Source organism: Acipenser ruthenus, chromosome 7 (genome assembly GCF_902713425.1).
Source record: "Acipenser ruthenus chromosome 7, fAciRut3.2 maternal haplotype, whole genome shotgun sequence".
NCBI classification, from domain to species: domain Eukaryota; kingdom Metazoa; phylum Chordata; class Actinopteri; order Acipenseriformes; family Acipenseridae; genus Acipenser; species Acipenser ruthenus.
The window spans coordinates 26,852,878-26,876,009 of NC_081195.1; the positions used below are offsets into that span (position 1 = coordinate 26,852,878).

The following is a 23,132-nucleotide window of genomic DNA, read 5'->3' on the forward strand; positions in this document are numbered from 1 at the left end:
TTGTTCTAGCATCTCATCAGGAGTCTGACACTTCCTACAGCTCCTACTTACCATGCTGAGTTCAGGCCCAGAGAGGAGGAAGAGAGAGAGAGAGAGAGAGAGAGAGAGAGAGAGAGAGAGAGAGGGAGGGGGAGGGACAGGGAGAGAAAGAGAGAGGGAGGGGGAGGGACAGGGAGAGAAAGAGAGAGGGAGAGAGGGGGAGAAATGGGGAGGGGGAGGGGGAGGGGAGGGAGATAGAGAGGGGGAGGAGAGAGAGAGAGAGAGAGGAGGAGGAGGAGGAGGAGGAGGAGGAGAGAGAGAGAGAGAGAGAGGAGGAGGAGGAGGAGGAGGAGAGAGAGAGAGAGGCAGACATTATTTTACTAAAGTCTCCATCCATCACCCTCTATCTCTAAATCTATCATTTACTTCATGTCTATTCATATAGATTCAGTTGTTATAGTTTTTGGTCACTTTCATCAGTAAGATAAAAACATACAAAAGTCTGTCTCTATACATGCCAACCTCACACTGGGCTCCACATTTCAGTCATTACACTGGCTGCCAGTTAGGCAGAGGGTTGGTTTAATTGATGACAAGTAATTCTTTACATTATTAGAGACAACATGCTGTGTAAGCACAGTGTAATGTATTGTGCTGTAACCCTAGCAGTTTGAAACGGTTCTCTAAGATGGGGAGACGTGGAGTGAATTACCGGAGTCTTGTGGTGGAAATGTGGAACTCTTGGGATCTCTTATATCTGTGCAATAACCTCCCCCTGAGCTTTAATTAGGAAAGGAAGCTTGTATTGATCTTGAGGGCCAAGCTTCCTCCCATTATAGACCGCAGCAACCAACACCCAGCATATAAACAGGTGGAAATATACTCCCACACACACTTAGGAACGATAAAGAACATTCAAAATCACATGTCAATGTGCTGTAGTTCTGATAATACAGAACATTGCAGAGTTCTACACCGCGCCAGTCATTTATAAAACAGATTTATTTTTCCTCACCACAAAGTTTCACAACCCACAATGGAGGTATCAGTGAAGTTCATCTCGAGAGTTCAATGGCTTACATACAAGTGGGATTGACAGGCACCAATCCCACGCATGGATGGATGCATCGTACTGTCCTTGGTAAAAGCTAGAATATTAAAATCACAGTCCGTTAAACATCAGGATGAAATCAGAAATACAATCTATTCATCACACTATCTCTACTCGCTATCCAATTGCATGCTTTATTATTAAGGTAACTGTTGTTGTTTTACTCTGTTTCAGTCTTGATAGGTAAAGTGCCAGACCACATTACCAGGCTGATTGTTTGTGAAGTGTTTTAAATTGCTTCAGGTGAACCGGATCCTGCTAGATTGCAACTGTGATCTGGCCCCCTATTTTGTCTCTTTCAGTAAAACAGCACTACTCGTCCCAAAACACAGACTCTGTCCTACCTATACGCCCTTTCTGCACTCTGCACTGCTACATGCCTCTGCCAGTTCACCCACTTTATCCACAATGACTTTCTCTGCTATCCCAGTCCTCCTTTCCTCTCATGCTTGCAAAATCTCTCACCGGCATCTCTCTACCCCTGCCCCCATCCTCCACTCCTTCCTCCTGCTCTCTCTCCGGCGCCCTCTGGAACTGCCTCTCTCGATTTTCTGGCTCTTACAGAAACATAGATCAACCTTGAGAACACTGGGACTCCAGCCTGTTTCTCTCTCCCCCTTCGCCTCCTACATCACAAAGCTGGCCGCCAGCTGAACCTGATTTTCTCACTCTACACCAGCTTGCTAGGTACTCTCGTCTCCTATTTTGGCTTCTCCTACCACCTTTACGCTGATGATGCCCAGATCTTCCTCTCCTTTGGCTCCCACATCTCCTCCCGCATCTCAGAATGCCTCTTGGCTATCTCAACTTGGATGCATTCTCACCACCTCAAACTCAACCTCTCTAAATCTGACCTCTCCCACCTCTGACCTTTCCATCTCAGTATCCCCTGACTCCATAACTCTCTCTTCAGCTCCTTCTGCTAAAAACCTAGGTGTTACTTTTGACCCCCCTCTCCCTCTCTCAGCACATCTCTTCCCTGACACACACTTGCCGCTTCTTAGCAACATCTACTGTCTTTTTCTCACTACATATTCCACCCAACTCCTGGTCCAAGCCCTTGTACTCTCCAGACTGGACTCTCTCCTTGCTGGTCTTCCTGCCCTGGCTATCCACCCCAATCAGCTCATTCAAAATTCTGCTGCTCGTCTTGTATTCTCCCAACCTCGCTACTCTCATGCTACCCCCTCTGCTTCACACCCTCCACTGGCTCCCTATCTCTGCTCACATTCAAGACCCCTCATTCTTGCCTACCGCTCTCTTCACCACACTGCCCCCTCCTACCTCCAATCCCTCATGTCTCCCTACACCCCCTCTCACCCTCTCCGTTCCTCCTCTGGGCCTTCCCTCCACTCTCCATCCTACTGTGCTGCTCCTTCTCTTCCCTAGCCCCTCTGTGGTGGAACCAGCTACCAGAGAACTTCAGGACTGCTCCGTCTCTCACTGCCTTCTGCCACCTCCTCAAGACCCACCTGTTTAGACTGCAACTGTAGATCTCTTCATCTACTCCTCCTACTCTGCACTGGACTTGCCTGACCACAGCACCATATCCCGGGCCCTCACCAAATGCACTATCCTTGCACTAATATTATGTCATTGTAGATATAACTTGTTCTAATCCTAACTTGTTGCTTCCTAGTTCTGTAAACTACTGTAGTTAAATATTAAAAACTTGCACTGTAATCCTGTACTGTCCTGTAACACCTGTAATAAAGGCATCTGCCAAATAATAATAATTTATTTTTATTATTATTATTATTATTATTATTATTATTATTATTATTATTATTATTATTATTATTATTATTATATGATGATGATGATGATCTTGTTTTTAGAATACAAACAAAACAAAAATAGAGATTTCTACTATTAAATGAAAATATTTGACAAACAAAAATACTTCAAAAGCCTGCCAATGGAGCTTAAGTCCAGGCGGTTTGTTAATTACATGTAACAGTTCTATACCAGAACAGACCAAAATACCAAGATAATAATCTGTGTTCGTGGCTTTTTCTTTTTCTGTATCCTGTTTTTAAAATCTGAACTTGTTTTTTTGACGAGTTTCAAAACTGACTCCAGTTCGTGAGCAAGGCCAGAAACCGTTGCTGTTGACATCCGATAAACTGATCTGCCTGACTGCTACCACTGCTGCTAAGCAACGAGTTCCCATGGCAACAGCTACTGAGGAAATGTCAGGAGACCAGGGAGGCCACATATGCACAGCATCTATTTTCTAAGAAGCACTGGAGTTCCAGAACACTTGCAGATAGAAAGGTCTGTGCAATCTCCTGCCTCTCGTTTTCTCATGACATTTCAGTGACTACATACTGAGAGTAAACACACCACACTGCAGTAGGTTTCCAGCAGGGATCTTGTGAGGAACCTCGCATACACAGCCACTAAAATTTACAAGCACAAACATTTGGGAGTGCACAAACTTCCCCATTCCCGATTGCTAATGGCATTGCTGCAGCAAGGTGGAGTACAGAGTCTACCCACAAATGGGACACAATAGCTGGGATTGTTTTGGGCTGAAGGGCCTTACATAAGGAGTGCTGTGGAGCTGGGCTGCTTTCCAGACTGCTCCCACACAGATTTAATACTCCAACGCTACAGCGGACTGCTGGCTCAGCGCCCTGGCCAAACTACGCCTGCATGAGAAACACAAAAGAGTCCGGAACAGAACCCTGCTGTAACCCGGTACCCGCTGGGATAGCTTATTTTGTTCATCTTGTGATCATGACGTTTTGGACTGGTCGCCCTGGAACGAATTGTCCTTCAATTGATCTATAAAAGCAGGCACAGCACAGCACAGGTGGTTGCACTGTACCAGGGAGTTGCAGCACGGTTTGGTCACCCATTCACTGTGTAAAGCATGTCTCTCCCCCTCTGACCCGAGTCTGCGCTCCGTTCCTCTGGCCAGCTCTGTGCCGCGCTTGAACCCATCACCAGGATTTGGGATTCTAAAAACTCCCTGAACTGATGTTTGTTCAAACCTGACTGTTGTGACAGGCATGCTACACTTCACACTTGTTAATGAGAGCTGAACCTCAGATTCTCGAGCAGTGGGGTATTATGATAATACATGAATAATATCTGCTGCTTTCAAAGACACTCATTAGCACTAATCTTGCGCTAATCTAATGTTAGCAGAGGTAGCCTATGATTAGTGAAGACCGGGGCCTGTGAAACCAGCCATACGAGCGACACAAACGATAATCCTCAAAGAGCTTCTAAATGAGTTCATGTTGAGGTCTGTCTCTAAATTAAAACAAAAGTTGAATTTGTGAACTCATATCTAAGCTACAAAATGTTGTATAAATAAAAAAATATATAAAAAGGATTTCATATGTTGAGTTTATTATCACAATTCTGAAAGACACAGGGAGGAATCTTGAAAACTTCTATGACACATCAAGAAAATAATACTAGCAAGCAAAATCCTGACAATATATCCCAGTATTTTCAGGGTTAGTACCTGTACTTTGCACTCACCGAGTTGCTGAAGAAGTTGCTGCATTTTGTCGAATTATGTTGTGAAATGCAAGTTAAAAAGGGACATTTGTTGTTTGTGAACCTCTGTAAGTTTAGATGAGCTCATACACAAACATCATCAAAAATCAATGTGCAGGCAGCAAAGCGTGCGATCGAAGCAGAAAACACTTTCCCTACATTACATGGGTACCTTGCCTACCGAGTTTGGATAACAAGTGAAAAAATCAGCCAGACAAGCAAGCAGTGATTCGATCATTTGTGTCCTAAGCACAATGCTGTCATCCCATCACTTGGAGTTTTCATGTTAATGATCATCACCAGCCCCCCCATCTACCTCCCTCTTTACAGATGGACCACAGCAGCAGCAGTGCTGGAGTTAATGATTGCATTGGGGCAGGATGCTGCATGAGGCCACAAATCACACCGTTTTGTCATGCAAATGGCAGGCAGCTGCCAGAGCCGTGCCAGGGGGGGTGAAACCGGCCCGCTGTTCCCTGCCGGGGCAGGACAGGTCCGTCCTTAACCCTTTAACTCCCAACTGTCTTCCGGAACAAAGAAAGTAACGACAATATGCGAAGCACCCTGACTTCAGCTCCAAACTGTACGAAAAACATTAGCTACAGTTGAAAGGACCAATGTGCTGGAGTGCACTGCTACCAAACACAGCTGAATCCAAATTAACTCTTTTCTAACCAGGATGATGAGTGTTCAATTACAATTATGGGGGTGTAGATCAAAATACCTTTAAAATGGGGCTCCAGTTAAATACTAGAACAAAGAAGAATTATGGAAGTCTTAAAAAGGAGTTGAAAAGTGAACCCAAACCATTACTTTAAATGCAGCACAGAAACAAGGTCCAGAGGATAGTTGGAAATTAAGTGGAGACAGGACAGAGAGGAGACACTTCTTCACACAGCGAGTGGTGAGGGGATGGAATGGGCTGCCTAGTCATGTTGTTGAAGGAGACACTTCTTCACACAGAGAGTGGTGAGGGGATGGAATGGGTTACTTAGTCGTGCTGTTGAGTTAGAAACAATTGGATCCTTTAAGACCCGACTTGACAAAGTTCTGAGACCAATCAGCTACGAGGAACCGGACGAACACTGATGGGCCGAATGGCCTCCTCTCATTTGTACATTTTCTCATGTCGAATCTTGACCCTTGTCCAGTTTTGGACTCATGGCACGTAACAAAGGGTTAATCTCATCGCCCGTCTCACTTACACACGTCGCCATAATCCCATCAAACCAGACTTTGCATGAGAAAAAAAGCACTGAATTCAAGCCGATTCAGAAGAAGCTTAAAACAGGCTTGTTAAAGTTAAACAAGTCATACAAATCTGTGTTTTTATTAATAACCAGAAGAGAAAACACACTAGTTGCAAGTGGAGTTGAACATCCACTAAATTCAGATAGAGGGACACTCAAATACACACTCAGATGTTGCAGTTATGTGCATTGTAATAATCAGGCGTTTGCTATTATGTACAGCATGCACACTACAGGTCTTCCATTCGATTCGGTCTGTGGCATCAACTCAGTAATGTGAATGGGAGTACAAATTAAAAATAAAAACTGCTTACTGTTTTACAAAAATAGGTTGAACAAATACAAGGGTCTCATATGAGCATGAGAGAAGCACAGTCCATTATAAGATGACCTATTAAACCGAACTTCACCTTTTACGAGGCCCTTTTGATAGTTTTCTGAAGAAAAAATATAGTTAAAGCGACTTTTTCTTGTAGATATTTTTATTTAATTACTACTATCTGATATTTTTTGCATAAAAAAAAAACAAAAGCCTGTCCTAAAAAGTATGCGAAATCAAAGTTGCTGGTATTATACTCTCTTCTTTCTCATTTAAATTAAGAAAATTAGCTTGGATTCCTTTTGTGCTAATGTGCATTCGGTGCATTGCCTAGAGACTAAAGATATTATCAATCTTTCTTTCAACTTTTCATTTTAAGACGCTATAAAAGGCAAATAAGTTCGCTACAAATCACAGATGGCGAATGAGTTTCTTCCTCTATAGAATACTGAAATAATTAATGGAAACGACCTTGGTTCTTTTGTGTGTGTGCGTGTGCATGTCACACATACGCGTGTGTTGCACACAAAAGCAGCCAACAACAGCCACCCCCTACCAGCATGAATAGCTGGCCACGAGTGGGCTGTCACAGCAAGAACAATAGGGGCAGCAGCCGGCAGACTTCCGTCCCCACCCCTGAGGTTTTGAACCAGTGCTGATGTACTCCAACCCCCGGCTTCAATTGGATAAGTAGGCCTCCGAGCCAGATTGTGAGCGTTTCGCCTGGCTTTGGAGCGGATTTAGGCTGTAACTGATTGGACTGTTGTTCAGCCTGGAGGGAGGGGAGGCAGGGGGTTTGGTTTAACCAAGGGCCCCACCAGCCAAGGAAAGTCAGACTTCGCAACAGCTGTGACGAGTCTAGGGGACACAATAGAGAAGAGACGGTGCAGACTGCCGTCACCTTTCTGAGAGGCCTTTTGTCACAGCAGCTGGCCTGAGCAGAGCTAATACCAGCTGTGCATCCATCGTGTTTCATGCACTCCCCCCCCCCCCCCCCCTCCCTAAGTTGGGTTGTTTGCAGGCAGCTGCTTAGGGGAGGCCTTTCTTGTTATTTAGCTCACTAGCTGGCTGGACAAATCCTATTTTGCAAGGAATTGTTTCTTCAGCTGTCGCTTGGATCAGTTGCACTGGCCTGGCAGGCTGCATCTCTCCCTCCTTTTGTTTCTGAGCTCAGAGAAGGAGAGGTCCTGGGTGAACTGTGACAGAGTATCGTTGTGGTGTTGGAAGTTTTGGGGACAGAGTGTGGGGACAGTAGAAGAAAAATAGGCAGGCGTGTGTCAGTGTGTGCGTGAGTGTGTGTGTTTCATGTTTACAGCGAGTGCGGAGATGAAAAGAGACTGCTCATCGTTTACATTGGATGCAGTTGCCTGTACTGCAAGTCTCCAGATTTCTGATCCATCTAAAATTTAACCCAGTTCAGGAAAACACAAGTTCTCCTCCGTAATTAGATCAATGAAGCGGACAGCGGATCTTACACATGACATCTTACAGGGCAACACCAAATCCAATGCTGGTTATCTTTCTGCGACTTACTGAACCAGTGAACCAGCACACATGTAGGTCAGTAACATACAGCAGTGTCCATGCAAGAGCCTCCTCAAGGACAGCCTCATTTTGTCCTCGATTTCTAAAGTAATGCAAAAGGATTGTTATGAAACAGCAGTCGCTGATGCTGCTCTCTGGTCACATGCTTCACAGTGAACAGTTTCCACATGAAGCCTTATCACCGTAAGTCTTAAAGTAATATAAACAGGCCTCAAGGAAATACAAGTACAATAAATAAATACATAAGAAAAATGAATTCCCATTAGCTGCTCTCATTTAAACATATATATTTGAGCCCAAAGAAAGAACCAGGTTTCAAAACAATTAAAGATGTATAATTTTACAGCTTGCCTTGTTGGGACTAAAGCTTCTCTGTACAATGCATATAAAAGAAAGGAAAAAAACAAACCATAAAGGACACACCAACACAACAGGAATGCAAGTACTGTAGCTGTCTGAAAGATTAATCATGGTGAATGTTGTGGTATTGAAGGCTAGTGTGACAGAACAACCCCACCCTGTGTAACTAAACACTGACTTATCAGCAAAATCACACACATTATTATTTCTTAGCCGATGCCCTTATCCAGGGCGACTTACAATTGTTACAAGATATCACATTATTTTTACATACAATTACCCATTTATACAGTTGGGTTTTTACTGGAGCAATCTAGGTAAAGTACCTTGCTCAAGGGTACAGCTGCAGTGTCCCCCACCTGGGATTGAACACTCGTGTACGACGATTACATATTGCACATATTTGTAAATGAATTTCATAATCTGTTTCCATCACAGTCATACGTACTAGAAAAGTACCATCAAAACTCTGCAGATGAGAAAACTGGGATTGTGTACGATGGAAGACATGTGACATGACATCGAAGGCAAAGCAAAATTTGCACTCTTTCGTTTTACTGCACGAAGACAATGCATCAGGAAATGTATACCTGCTGGAAAAGCATTACCAGTCTTACCATGGATCTCTGCACCATCAAAGCAAATGAAGCTCTCAAACCCCCATGCAGCTGAAGTTGATATTGGCTGTATACAGCAGGGATGTTTGTCCAGGACTCGTTTAGAGGAGAGCTGGAGTCCTGCCATCACGCGAATCAGCAACCTTGCATGGATAACTGGAAATCCTATATTATCAATGAGCTTTCCAAGAACAGAACACTACTCCCCTGCCGTTCACAAACACTTAGCAGTGCATATCAGGGGAGGGTCTGGGTGAATTCGAAGGAAACGCCTGCATTAGTCACTACGGCAGTCAAATCTACAATCTCAATACCACTATCAGGGCGTTTACATATTATATTACAGGTAATGTTTACTGAGCCCTTTAAAAAAATGAATACCAAAAAAAATGTGCTGTACATTTAACCATGGCACAGAAATACAGGGTTTAAAAAAAAAAAAAAAAAAAAAAGAGGTGTGTTTTTTTTTTTGTTACAAAACGTAATGAGCAAGGAGAACTTTTAACATCGTTTTCAAAGATTTTACTGTTGCAAATCATTCATGGTTACATTTAGTGGGCGGATACACTGTAGTTTTGTTTTTTATCATTTACATTGGTTATTATTTAAACAACATTCGTTTTTGTTGGAAGGACTGTAGATAAACAACTGAGTGTAACTGAGAGGTCAGCACTATAGAGCAAGTGCTGCTGTGCATTTCATTATTAGCTCAGCTTTTCATTTCTATGAGTTTTCTTGACTTTGGAACATCTCTGAAGGTACTAAACCTATCCACCATGCAGGTCTCCAGATGAGAAGGCACTAGACCTCTCCTCGATGCAGGTCTCCAGATGAGAAGGCACTAGACCTCTCCTCCATGCAGGTCTCCAGATGAGAAGGCACTAGACCTCTCCTCCATCCACCTCTCCTCCAGATCTAGTGCCTTCTCATCCTCCATGCAGGTCTCCAGATGAGAAGGCACTAGACCTCTCCTCCAGATCTAGTGCCTTCTCATCCTCCATGCAGGTCTCCAGATGAGAAGGCACTAGACCTCTCCACCATGTGGGTCTCCAGATGAGAAGGCACTAGACCTCTCCACCATGCAGGTCTCCAGATGAGAAGGCACCAGACCTCTCCTCCATGCAGGTCTCCAGATGAGAAGGCACTAGACCTCTCCTCCATCCACCTCTCCTTCAGATCTAGTGCCTTCTCATCCTCCATGCAGGTCTCCAGATGAGAAAGCACTAGACCTCTCCTCCAGATCTAGTGCCTTCTCATCCTCCATGCAGGTCTCCAGATGAGAAGGCACTAGACCTCTCCACCATGCAGGTCCCCAGATGAGAAGGCATTAGACCTCTCCACCATGCGGGTCTCCAGATGAGAAGGCACCAGACCTCTCCTCCATGCGGGTCTCCAGATGAGAAGGCACCAGACGTCTCCTCCATGCGGGTCTCCAGATGAGAAGGCACCAGACGTCTCCTCCATGCGGGTCTCCAGATGAGAAGGCACTAGACCTCTCCACCATGCAGGTCCCCAGATGAGAAGGCACTAGACCTCTCCACCATGCGGGTCTCCAGATGAGAAGGCACCAGACGTCTCCTCCATGCGGGTCTCCAGATGAGAAGGCACCAGACGAGAAGGCACCAGACGTCTCCTCCATGCGGGTCTCCAGATGAGAAGGCACTAGACCTCTCCACCATGTGGGTCTCCAGATGAGAAGGCACTAGACCTCTCCACCATGCAGGTCTCCAGATGAGAAGGCACCAGACGTCTCCTCCATGCGGGTCTCCAGATGAGAAGGCACTAGACCTCTCCACCATGTGGGTCTCCAGATGAGAAGGCACTAGACCTCTCCACCATGCAGGTCTCCAGATGAGAAGGCACCAGACCTCTCCTCCATGCAGGTCTCCAGATGAGAAGGCACTAGACCTCTCCTCCATCCACCTCTCCTTCAGATCTAGTGCCTTCTCATCCTCCATGCAGGTCTCCAGATGAGAAAGCACTAGACCTCTCCTCCAGATCTAGTGCCTTCTCATCCTCCATGCAGGTCTCCAGATGAGAAGGCACTAGACCTCTCCACCATGCAGGTCCCCAGATGAGAAGGCACCAGACCTCTCCACCATGCGGGTCTCCAGATGAGAAGGCACCAGACCTCTCCTCCATGCGGGTCTCCAGATGAGAAGGCACCAGACGTCTCCTCCATGCGGGTCTCCAGATGAGAAGGCACTAGACCTCTCCACCATGCAGGTCTCCAGATGAGAAGGCACCAAACCTCTCCTCCATGCGGGTCTCCAGATGAGAAGGCACCAGACGTCTCCTCCATGCGGGTCTCCAGATGAGAAGGCACCAAACCTCTCCTCCATGCGGGTCTCCAGATGAGAAGGCACCAAACCTCTCCTCCATGCGGGTCTCCAGATGAGAAGGCACTAGACCTCTCCACCATGCGGGTCTCCAGATGAGAAGGCACCAGACGAGAAGGCACCAGACGTCTCCTCCATGCGGGTCTCCAGATGAGAAGGCACTAGACCTCTCCTCCATGCGGGTCTCCAGATGAGAAGGCACCAAACCTCTCCTCCATGCGGGTCTCCAGATGAGAAGGCACCAAACCTCTCCTCCATGCGGGTCTCCAGATGAGAAGGCACTAGACCTCTCCACCATGCGGGTCTCCAGATGAGAAGGCACCAGACGAGAAGGCACCAGACGTCTCCTCCATGCAGGTCTCCAGATGAGAAGGCACCAGACCTCTCCACCATGCAGGTCTCCAGATGAGAAGGCACCAGACCTCTCCTCCATGCGGGTCTCCAGATGAGAAGGCACCAGACCTCTCCTCCATGCGGGTCTCCAGACGAGAAGGCACCAGACCTCTCCTCCATGCGGGTCTCCAGACGAGAAGGCACCCGACCTCTCCTCCATGCGGGTCTCCAGACGAGAAGGCACCAGACCTCTCCTCCATGCAGGTCTCCAGATGAGAAGGCACTACACCTCTCCTCCATGCAAGTCCCCAGATGTACATTCATCTGTCTCAGTTTTCACAAAGCAGGATGGCACAGCATGTATTATGTGATATTCTAATTGGAGAGGGACTCAATAAAAGCTTGGGAGAACCGACAAGCATACATTATAGAAGAAGGCTGCTATTAAGTCTATTACAGCTTCATAGACTTTTCAAAGAAAGAATGTAAAAGAAATTAGAGGTATTATTATACATTCAAGGAGAGAAAAAACAATCGTACTGAAGCTAAAGGGACTTTTAATGGGACTGGAGAAAAAAACGTTTTTTTTTTTTTTTTTGTTTATTATTCATACACAGGCCTATAACAAAGCCTTAAATGCTAAAAAAGGCCAACCAAATATATTTTGTGACCCAATAAAGCTGATGTGAGCCCACACCCAAGGCTTGTGCCTTAACCTACTGCTCCACCAACCCATCTGTACTCCAGCAGGCAGACTCAGCGAGTTCTTATCTCCAATATGCGGCTTCACTCGGGTCATCTGCAGTGAATTACAGTGCAAAACAGCAATCTGGAGTTAGAGAAACCATTTGTGTCCAGAAGCGAACAACACCAGTATAGCCTCCTGCGTGTACTCCACGTTTTGGATTAACAGTGAAGTTAACGTTGCCCTGTAAGCCAGTCCAGGATTGTCCTTGTTAGACATATTATTGAATCTCTTGGTGTTACACTCCAATGCCTGGTGCTCTGATAGATATGAGAGGGGTATTGTGGGAAGAGAAAGCCAGCATTGTTGCAGGAGGAAGCGTGATCTGGACACATAGCGAGGTTTAGAAGAAAAATGATTTCTCCTGGCAAACATTCCCAAGTAAAAGGTTAATAAAAAGTAATTGCCTAGTCTATTTACCTGTGATGTGTGAATAAAAACAATATCAAAACTATTAGGAATATGTTGAAAAGAAATTGCTGCGGTATGGACAGCACAGGACACAGCAAAGGTAATGCAATATGTTTCTTGTTATCACTGCAGGGGGTTCTGGAACGATAATCAGTACCATTAGCAGGCCATAAAGATGTGCCTTCTCAGCAAAATGCAGTCTAACACTTCAATCATTAGAAATAATAGTGATTTCAAATACATCTCCAAAAAAGCATTTTGATTATTGTTGAGGCGGTGTTTTCCAGCAAACAGAAATGTGCGAGTTTGTAAGCATGCGTGTTTGTGAACATGATCGCTGCACCGACTCATTGCAAGAGACTGTAACCAGTCAAGTTCAGTTTCAAAGCAGTGTCAATGCAGCAGCTTTGTGAACAGTCTTGAAGCCTTTTCTTGTAAAGCTCCTACATTCTGGAATGCTCTGCAGCTCCTACATTCTGGAATGCTCTGCCGCTCCTACATTCTGGAATGCTCTGCCGCTCCTACATTCTGGAATGCTCTGCCGCTCCTACATTCTGGAATGCTCTGCCGCTCCTACATTCTGGAATGCTCTGCAGCTCCCATATTCTGGAATGCTCTGCCGCTCCTACATTCTGGAATGCTCTGCCGCTCCTACATTCTGGAATGCTCTGCAGCTCCTACATTCTGGAATGCTCTGCAGCTCCTACATTCTGGAATGCTCTGCCTTCTCGGTCAGGGAAGCTGGGATTCTTACTGTTTTTAACTCAAGATTGAAAAGATATTTTTTACAAAATTGCTTTTTTTATCTTAGTTTTCCCATTTTACAATTGAAACTGCTATATATTTGTTTTAGACGCTTAATTATTCTATTTTTACAAACTAGCTTTTTCATCTTAGTTTTTCTAATTTTACAATTAAACCCAGTCTTTTTTAATTAGTTTGATTACATTTTGTATCACACTGTTTTTAATTGAATTGGATTAATTGTTCATTTTTGGCCTGAATTGAAGTGAATACCTACATAAGACAAAGGCAGACCATTCTACTGCATTACTTGGTAGAATGATTGACTGTGATACAGTGCTCCTTCTAATTGCTTTGAAAAAGAAAAAATATCAAACAGAAAAACAACCATGAAATGCTTCACAAGTCTTTTTCCAACGCTGTTTAGGATTGTGTGAGAATATGCTGTGGACCAAGAAGCTTGAAATTTGCATACAAACTGCAGCATGTGTGTGTAGACTGTGCTTACATGCAAATCCCTGTGCCACACGGCGAGGGGAGAACAATGCTGATTGCTTTCATGCAGAATCAGCAGTCACTTGACGAGTCAATTAAAAAAGCTCACGTGCCTCCAAAGGAATTAATTACACCGTGAAGGAAAGCAGAGAATCGTGCCTTGTTGATCTGGTGCAGCAGTGCAGTGGTTACATGACAACGTACCCACGCCCCTGCTGAACTGGCTCTGGACTTGATACCTGAACTGTTCCTCCCTGTAGCTGCCTGGACTGTGTGAGAAAGCTTGTGTTAACAGCCTTGTCCTAGGAGTGATCAGATCAGAGGGTCGGGTTGCTTTCTGGAATCTGATCACTTAAATAGCACTCCGAAATTCACTGCTACTGTCTAACCTGGAAGTAAGGTTGCTGCGATTATCGTTTATCACAGTATTAACGATATTGTATTGCTACAATATTACTTATCATATTTTTTAAATTTGAACAATTAGAACCAAACCACTAGAATACTGCAGTTTTTGTCGCCTCACTGCAAAAGACAGCATTGCACTCGAGAAGGTACAGAGAAGGGTGATCCCAGGCCTGAATGACAGAGTCAAATAAATGCATCTCTTCAGCCTAGAAACAAGTCGGGAAAGAGGGGATTTCATTGATGTCTTTAAAAATCACAAGTCCAGATAAAGATGCGACTTCACATTTAGCAGAGAGAGAAACTACCAAATGATAATCGCAAAAGTCTATCATAATGTCAGTTTTTTCAATCTGTGTCAGTATATGGAAAACTACAAGGTGGTATGTAATTCAATATGTTAACGTAACATTATTCAGCAGGTTTCATTCAACACTGAAGCAAAATCAGTTAATTCTATAGGGTGATGCAAAACTTTTGGCCACAGCTGTACAGAACTGAAATGAATACATAAAGAATGTAATGTAATAAGAAGATGAGAGAGGCCATTCAGGCAATAAAAAAAGTGAGCAAGTACCAATGTTGTACAGTAGCATATTGGAAAAAGGCTGTTCTAATGTGAGGAGAACTAGGATGGAAATGTGGGCTTTTATTATATCAGTTAATCCAGGTCTCTGCAATGGGAAACAGAGTGATAAACATGAATTGCTTTATCGCTTGAGTGCCAATAGCAAGTGTACTGTCCTCTGTAAAACACACACCTGGTATTTTGATCTCAGACATGGGTAGGTAACCAGGATGTTTTCAGTGCAGAGGCCAGTTTGGAGCACTCTGAAATATTGCTAGATGCATCACAACCATGTGGCCTTCTTTACTTGCTAATCTTTTCTAGGTTCACTTAAAATGTGCACATCTTATAATGTGTTTTATGTCACACAGTAGACGCTGCATGGAAGTTGTCCAATCAAATCATTTGTAAGAACCGAATGGCTACAGCTGCAACATGCAGAACGTAGCAAGACTGGCCACCAAACCCTCTCCATTCCTATTACTGGGTGCTTTAATAGTACCTGTAACCCTCTGGGGCCAGGACTGCCTCCTTGCTCTTTTTAGTGTTTGGAAGCTGGTATTTAAATGGTTGCTTCTGACTTTACCCCTAATGCTTCACATTAGTGGTAAAACTAAACCTGAACCAAAACCCCCTGATGGGTATTTCTCCTCAAAGGATCACTCTGTGCCTTCTTTTCCTCCAGTCTGTTGAAGGGGCCCGTTTTCATTTTGTTATTTCATTCACCTGCTTCTTACACCTGCCAGGTCCAGCTCTGAGATCACAGGAGAGATAAGCGTCAGGACACATTTCTCAGGGACTCCACGCCATCTGGAATATTAGATCCCTGCACTATCAGGGCTGGCTCGCTCTAAAGACATCCTCTTAATATCCCATCTGTTGTAATAGGATAGTGTATTTTGCTCTGTATTTCTCTCTTCTCTCCCTCCCCCACTCTCCTTCGGAGCAGATCTTGTGGTCTGTCTGTGTTGGATCTCACAGCTGGCCCTTCCCAATCCTTCACCCCAAGTGCTGCTAGATCACATCTGTCCAGCACCTGAACAGCACAGCCAACGCACCACAGGAGAGCGTAGAGTACAACCAATCCAGTCTGCAGAACCAAGAGGGAACAGCAATGCAATCAATCTGCCTGCATCTACCATTTAACAAACGAATCACTGTCTCCATAGGGCTATAAAGAGGCCAGTTTAGTACAATCCATCACTAGAAAACGGACAGTTTTACACATTGTGGAGGACACTCTGGGGGAACACACTGGAGGTTTTGGAAATGCAATGGTGTCTGGGATTTTGGTATCATTATACATTTTCAATGCCAACACGTTAGTGATTTAACACTAAGCATGAGCATTTATGAAAACATTTTCAGCATTTATTTTTCTCTTGGCAGTTTTGTTAATGTTTAGGCCTATGCAAGTTATTATTCAGATCTTCATCAGTGGGTGTTAATTATGTTTCATCACAGCTGGCATTGCTGAACCAACCCTATACACTGATTCCTCATCACAGACTTAGTGTCTTGAAGACACTGCCCACAATCATTACCCGCTGTTCTGTTTCATTTGCACTCCACATGAAACAAAACACTAAGCCTTTGTCCCAATCTCCCTGACAGGTATCGGGTCACAACCCTCTCATCAAGACCTTCTATTGTGTCGTCTTATTTCATGCGGTGCATTGCAGCCAGGGGTTACTGCTGTATAGAGGTATTCTGGGTTACACTGGACCTCATCCAAAATGCTAGTAACTAGTAAAAACCAACAGTAAATATGTTAAATACGGTGCATATTTTGCACTGGAGAAAACATTTGAGAACCCTCCCTTTATCATGGTGAAAGTCACTTGTTTATCCACCACTAAGAAGAAGATACTCTGTGTGGTCTATTTCAATGGTCTAAACAGTAGCAGAGCTAAATACAGCCTCTCATTACCTCTCTATTAACCTACATGGGGGCCTTCTCTCAGACAAAAGAAATGCATTGAAGTAAGGTTTGCAAAAAACTAGGTTGATGTATTTTAGAGAGGCGTTATTAAGAGCCACCATTAAAATAGAGCCCTGTGCCTCTGCACCATGTTGTTAAACATTGAACTAAGACAGCTTCAACAGTAGGACTGAATTACAATGTATTTAATATTAAACACACATGATACTTCAACAGTATGACTGCATATACACACAATGTATAATGTTAAACGCATACGGTACTCAAACATTTCCAAGGGGCTACTTGTGTCTCAGCTCCATCCATCTGGTGTCCCTATTCCCCAGGTCTCTCTCTCTCTCTCTCTCTCTCTCTCTCTCTCTCGACGTGCTCCAGCTATTGTCAGACTGACACCTTCCTGATGAATAGCATGTTCATAGGGCCTCTTGCTGATTAGTACATTCACAATAAACAAACACAGATCACATGCTGGCCCGTCATCATAGCAGCATGCCGGGACTCAAATGATACTGTCTCAGTGTGGAACGAACTGGGACCTCCACCCATTCAACTGAAGGGAGAGACGAGGGCTGGACGCGAACCCAGCTCTGTAGTCCAAACGCAAGCATGGGTCTTATGCGGATATCGTTATTATTAACTCATCAGCAGCTAGGTGGACAGACGTTACAAATGCTTCCAATGTCGTTCATATGAAATATACATGCCATGGAAAACAATTGGGGATCCAGTGCTTGTATGTAGAACTTGGCAGATATGAAGCAGAAATAATGTATTTTACTGTTTTGAAAGATTAAACATTCACATTCTCTCCAGGGCTATGAATTTCAACCCACGTCCATGGCTATGAATAACTCCACTACATCCATGTCATCAGGGACAGTTACTGTGAATGGTTAGAAACAAAAGCTATACCAAACTCACCTATTCTTCCAAAGAAGCGAGATCCTCAAACAGGCTCTCGTCACTTTGTATGTCTTTCTTATCAAAAGGGAGATCTCTGAGGGTCTTGGAATGAGTTGTGAAAAACACACTCACCTGATCAAACAGAGCATCTTCTTCACAGTTTGGGCAATCTGTTTAGTTATCATCGGCAACCGCTGACAAAACCTTTCAGACTGAGATCAGCAGGCAGAAGGGTGAACTACAATTAGCCTAAAATTACATCACATTTTTCACTGTTTGGAATATGTACTGTTCATGTCTTATTTACAAAGTAGAATGAGTCTCTTCTCCTCTGATTGGTCAATATCCTGGTGTCTCTGGCTGAAAAGTAGAACTTGTAATTATTTTCTGTTGCTCGGTCATTTTGTGACCCAGTTTCCTATTGTAGGGCAGCGTGGAACAAAACACACACTGGGGTCATGCTACAGGCCAACTCAAATGCATTCATTACAATACTTTAACTGATGAGCCGCATTTTGAGATATGTAAAAACCTGAAATCCCTGATCATGGTGACCTCTCACCCAGAGTATTTTTACACAATCAAAATGAATTCCCATCCACTGCTTCACTTGGTCCTCAATCAAAATTAACCCCAAAGGTCACACAAATCAGGAAATGACAGGTTTTAGGTTCCACGAGTTTCTCACAGTAGTTTTGATGGCTACAAGTTAAAGTACGCTTAGAAACAGATTTGAGAAGCTTTGATGACCTAAGATTGTATTTTCTGTTTTAATAATCCTTATTAAAAGAAATGTCATGCTTAATTTTGTTTTCAACAAACTTTGCTCGTGCTCTCTACAGCGTATTTTAAATATGCTCAACTAGATAAACTCAAGGTCAAAGTTGGCCCTTCCAGTCCTTGACTTTGCTCCAGCCCTGTTCTAAATCGATTAGTTGAAGCAATTAAACCTCCAGCCAGACCCTGAAGTAGTTAATTATCTCGTTGTACCTGTTAAACCTGGAGTGGAATGGAGCATCGAGGACCGGGATTGGACCCCCTGGTCAAAGGCCACTCTGTCATGAAGTTATAGGTATTTGTTTTTTATAATACTTCGCAGGTGCACGCTGTTAAGGCATGCTTTTGAATGTATTTCAGTAGAAAAAATACAACCCAATTCTGTTCCTGTATCCTGTACCTATGTAAAATGGCAGTCCTATTTTGAAGGGTGATCCTCATTTTCAAATGGTCATATCTTGGGACCTAAATGATCAAGAGACCTGCTTTGAGATGTCCAGTCTTCTGATGAACCTGTTAGATGTGTGCATTGCCTCTTAGCCACGCCCATACAGAAATCTGATTCGTCTAAGTGAGTTAAACATTAAACACAAGTAAGACAACACTATTTCCCAAACCAAGTTGCTCTTTCCATCATTAGCAATTATCATTTGGAAACCAAATCACCTTTACCTCTCAACCCAACCCAACACTAATCTTAACCTAATCTGTATTACAAACCAAACAGGTCATGGAACACTGCCTCAGCCAATCAAGATGCAGCATTTCAGGTCATTCTCACAGTAAACGCCTGCTAGTGTAAACAAAACGGCTCATCAGTTTAAGAATTAATATACACACCTTCCTTCTTAGTTGACTGCAGCAATAATATAGGCCGATATGTAATTCCACAATAAACAAAAGTAAATAAAGAGTGACACACCAAATACTAAGTATTCTTTTAGATGTGTTCAGTGAAACTGCCATCCATGCGTACAGCACTTGAGATGATGTCTTTATCTCTACCTCTTTGTGCTGTCTTTTTTATTCCTTTAAAACTTAAAAAAACTGCCTTTCCATTCATGGTAGCATCAAAACATGTACTGGACCGGGGTAGGAGGCAAGACAAAGCCTTCATTAAATCCAGATCCTTTTCAGAAAATCTGTTTTCCATCTCTGATACAGCTCTGTCTGGAATGTTTAACTTGGGTCTCTTTAATGTCAAACTACAGTCAGATTTAGAGTCTGAATGTCCTAGTGTTGAACACACTACAGAATCAGCTAGCTGCTTACTTGTGGTTCTCTGTCTCTTTGTAGGATGAACATCTACAGCTACTCTACAGAGTCCAGAAATCTTTACCAAGATTTTTTAATGCGTCTACTGATGCATTTATCACCTCGCTAGCAGAGCACAGATCAACAGATTGTGACTGAAGAACAGCATTGGCTGGCTTTAAAATACCAATATGGACAAGGAACTTTCCAAGAACAAAGAAGTCCTTCAGCTGAGAAAAAAAAGTCCAGATGCTTCTGTGTATTATCATCCTCTTCTGACAGTATATCAGGAACACGATCCTGATGATCAACACATTTGGTCACTTTAAAAATGGCTTGTCCAGCGAATTTCCTCAACCTCTTTAGAAAAGGGCCATTGTACCTTTGAGTAATGAAGTGGCGATGAAAGAATGCATACAGAGAATTACAAAGATTAAAAAATCTCTTTGCACATGGTTCACTTTGAATTGCATGCACTACTGCTAAGCACAGCTGATGGTTGTAACAATGCATGTACAATGCACACCTCCATTAACCCCTCTCATCACTGATGTACCATCATAGCACTGGCTGATGATGCTGTCAGCATTAAAGCCTACTTCAGAGAGGTGTTTTAGTATCTGAGCTGTAATGTATTCTGCATCCAACTGATGCAATTCAAGCAACCAATCAGATGTTCCCTCGGGTATAGAATCACTAACAAATCCTAGGATGATGGACAGATTTTCAACATTGCACTTACCTCCTGTCCCATCACTTTTGATACAGTACCCACTAGATTCACAATGCATATATTTGTCTTTAATTTGATTAAGTACCATCTTACTTAAGCTCTCTATCACCTCATGTTGTATATCTTTTGGTGCATACTTTGCATTCTGTGGTATAGTCTTCACTATCTCTGCTAACACAGGGTCTTTCTGTATTCAAATAGTTTATGAAAAGCCCACTTGTAAAACAGTGACCCAATGGTTTATCCCGTTGCCTGTCTCTGAACTCAGCGACAACAGCTTGTAAACGAGCACAGCACAGATTTCCAATTGTTAAACCCAGTACTGTAAACACTGTATCCCTGTCAATTATTACCCCAGTAAATGCCATATTGATCCACTGTGATGCATAACTATGGTAAGAAGGGGGCTCAGTGTCAGTAAATACAACTTAAACATGTCCGCAAATCATTGATACAACTAAGCAAAATTAATGCATGGCAAAAAATATGCATTTCCTTCACAGTACAGAGTTGGAGAATTTCAACTGTTGTACAGAACAGCACTATTCTCTTCACTCTCTGTTTGTTTTCTTTAACTACAGTACTCTCTCTCTCATGGCTTCTTAAACCTGATGTGAGCTTTTAAATTCATCAATTTGAAATAGAGTAGGCGGGTATTTTTGGAATAATTGGATGTGATTTGTGAATACAGTCGGCCCGGGATCCTCATAATCGGGATTTCTGCAGAAATGGGATCAAACTCTGGGAGACGGTTCTTCCCGATGTGATTTAGGTCGTTTAATTGGGACATCACTTAGTTTAATTGGGATACAGTATTTTCAAATGATGATCGGCAGGTGTGTTGTGAAATAGCCAGTTGGTCACCCAACACTCTACAGGATTAGTGTAGGGAGAGTTTTAGGAGGTTTGTTTTTTCAAATGAAATATCAAAATGATACGCTTCATAGTAGTAATGTAGTAACTTATAGGTCAGATAATAACCTTTGTTGAGGCCCTCAGCCCAACCTGCAGGTCACTATCTGCCAGTACGGACCTTCTAGCGGTGTAAATAAAGAAGGGATTGGACGAATCTGCAGAGGAGTAGTGACCGGTTCTCGATTGACAGAGGCTGTGTAATGTCACTATTATTAGAGGGACATGAGGAGGGTGAGGTAATCAAACACAGTTAGGGACCAAGTAGGTTCCAAGTGCTGCTACATGAATCACAATGGTTTGTGTGCAGTGTCTGATGTGATATCAAGTACCATTGAGCATTGTGCCAACTCAGCTGAATGAAAATTATTGTACTGGCCTTTAATTTACAGAACGAGAAAGAGTATATTAAAACCCTAAAGAGCTGAAGAAAGAGAAATGTATTTAATCGGTCTTAAGTTTCGAGAAAGCGTTCCGAAAGTTTACCAAGCTGGGGGGAGAAAGACCGCTTAAACGGAACACTTAACTGCAATGCGAGACGCCAAGGGGGAACTAAGAAATTAAGTATTAAAAACATAAATATAAGGGTTTCGGGTCCAGATCAGTTAGAATTCGGTTATTATCAGATGAACATTAAGCAGCAACATCGATATTATTAAGCGCACATTTTTTGGAAGCTCTACACAGCATGCTAATCCGGACACCAGAACGAGTCCTGCTACGCAGCTACACACACAGCATTGGTCTCTAAAGCTTCCAAGCCCCATGTTTCTATCATTTTTCACAGGCATACCTGAGTTTTGATCCTGTTATGACGTACTGCTGTAAATGTAGACGCCCGACCATCACACATCTTACAGCAGATCATAACCGATGTGGAGTTTTAGAAGAAAGGCTATAGATTAATTTATAACCACATTCTCGTTCAAACATTCGCTTCTAGAGACCAAAGCTAAGCCGTCAGGGAGCTCGCTCCTTCATTTCCATTTCACACTGAATCAGGGTGCAACATTTCAGAACATTTCCATGTTTTACAAGTCCATCCACCCACAAGCGTCACTACAAACCGCCGTCAAAAACCCAGTTTCTTAATGTCTCAAGCTTCTGCGTGCAACTTAAATCTAGGTACGTTCGTTTAGCGCCATGTATATATAATAAGAGACAAAGAAAATGTTTGAATTCTTCTGAACATACCCAGCTCGCTTTGTAATAGACAACACTGCAATGCAATAGAAATCGAGGAGAAACATAATGCGTTTTACTTACCGTTTAACCAGAAGGGCTTTTGATATATCCTCCCTTAGTGTAATCCAAAAACAAAGCCTGATACTGGTATTATCTTATTGTTGATAACATAAAATAGCCAGTCCTGAATTGGGTCGGCTTTCTCTCTGTTAAGTTAAAAAAAATTAAATAAATCTCAGCTACTCTGTGGCAGTCTTAACGCTTCGTTATTGTGCGCCAGTTGCGGGCTCTCAGATTTTGTAACAGCCCAGCTAGCACCATGAGCCACGCCCACGTCCCTTCTGATTGGACCAGTGGTGTTGAATATGTAAATACAGTTCATTGATATCTAATGAGAAACGAATGAGTCCAGAAATTAACCTGTTCCCTGCCGAATTTTATTTTAATAATAAATATAATAATACTTCTATAATGTTAATCGGATGCTGTTTGCCTTTTTATATGTTACAGTCCTTTTTGGTGTCATTTACTAACAATGTTCGTCTTAGGTGACTTTTCTTTTAATAGAATTAATATGTGCATTTTTAAAGTAGACGACAGAATATATAAGAACATAAGAACACAAGAAAGTTTACAAACGAGAAGAGGCCATTCAGCCCATCTTGCTCGTTTGGTTGTTAGTAGCTTAT

The 23,132-nt window shown here is 43.2% G+C and overlaps 1 protein-coding gene across 5 annotated transcripts in view; it reads right to left on the bottom strand.

Annotated features, from left to right (window-relative positions):
• LOC117415446 (numb-like protein) overlaps positions 1 to 22,772 on the bottom strand; it is an 84,885-nt gene extending 62,113 nt beyond the window's left edge. For all 5 annotated transcript variants that reach the window (XM_059026724.1, XM_059026723.1, XM_059026722.1 and 2 more), the window contains exon 1: positions 22,525 to 22,772. The gene's annotated coding sequence lies outside the window, so the exon portion shown is untranslated. The remainder of the gene's footprint in view (positions 1 to 22,524) is intronic.
• Positions 22,773 to 23,132: the final 360 nt, after the last annotated feature.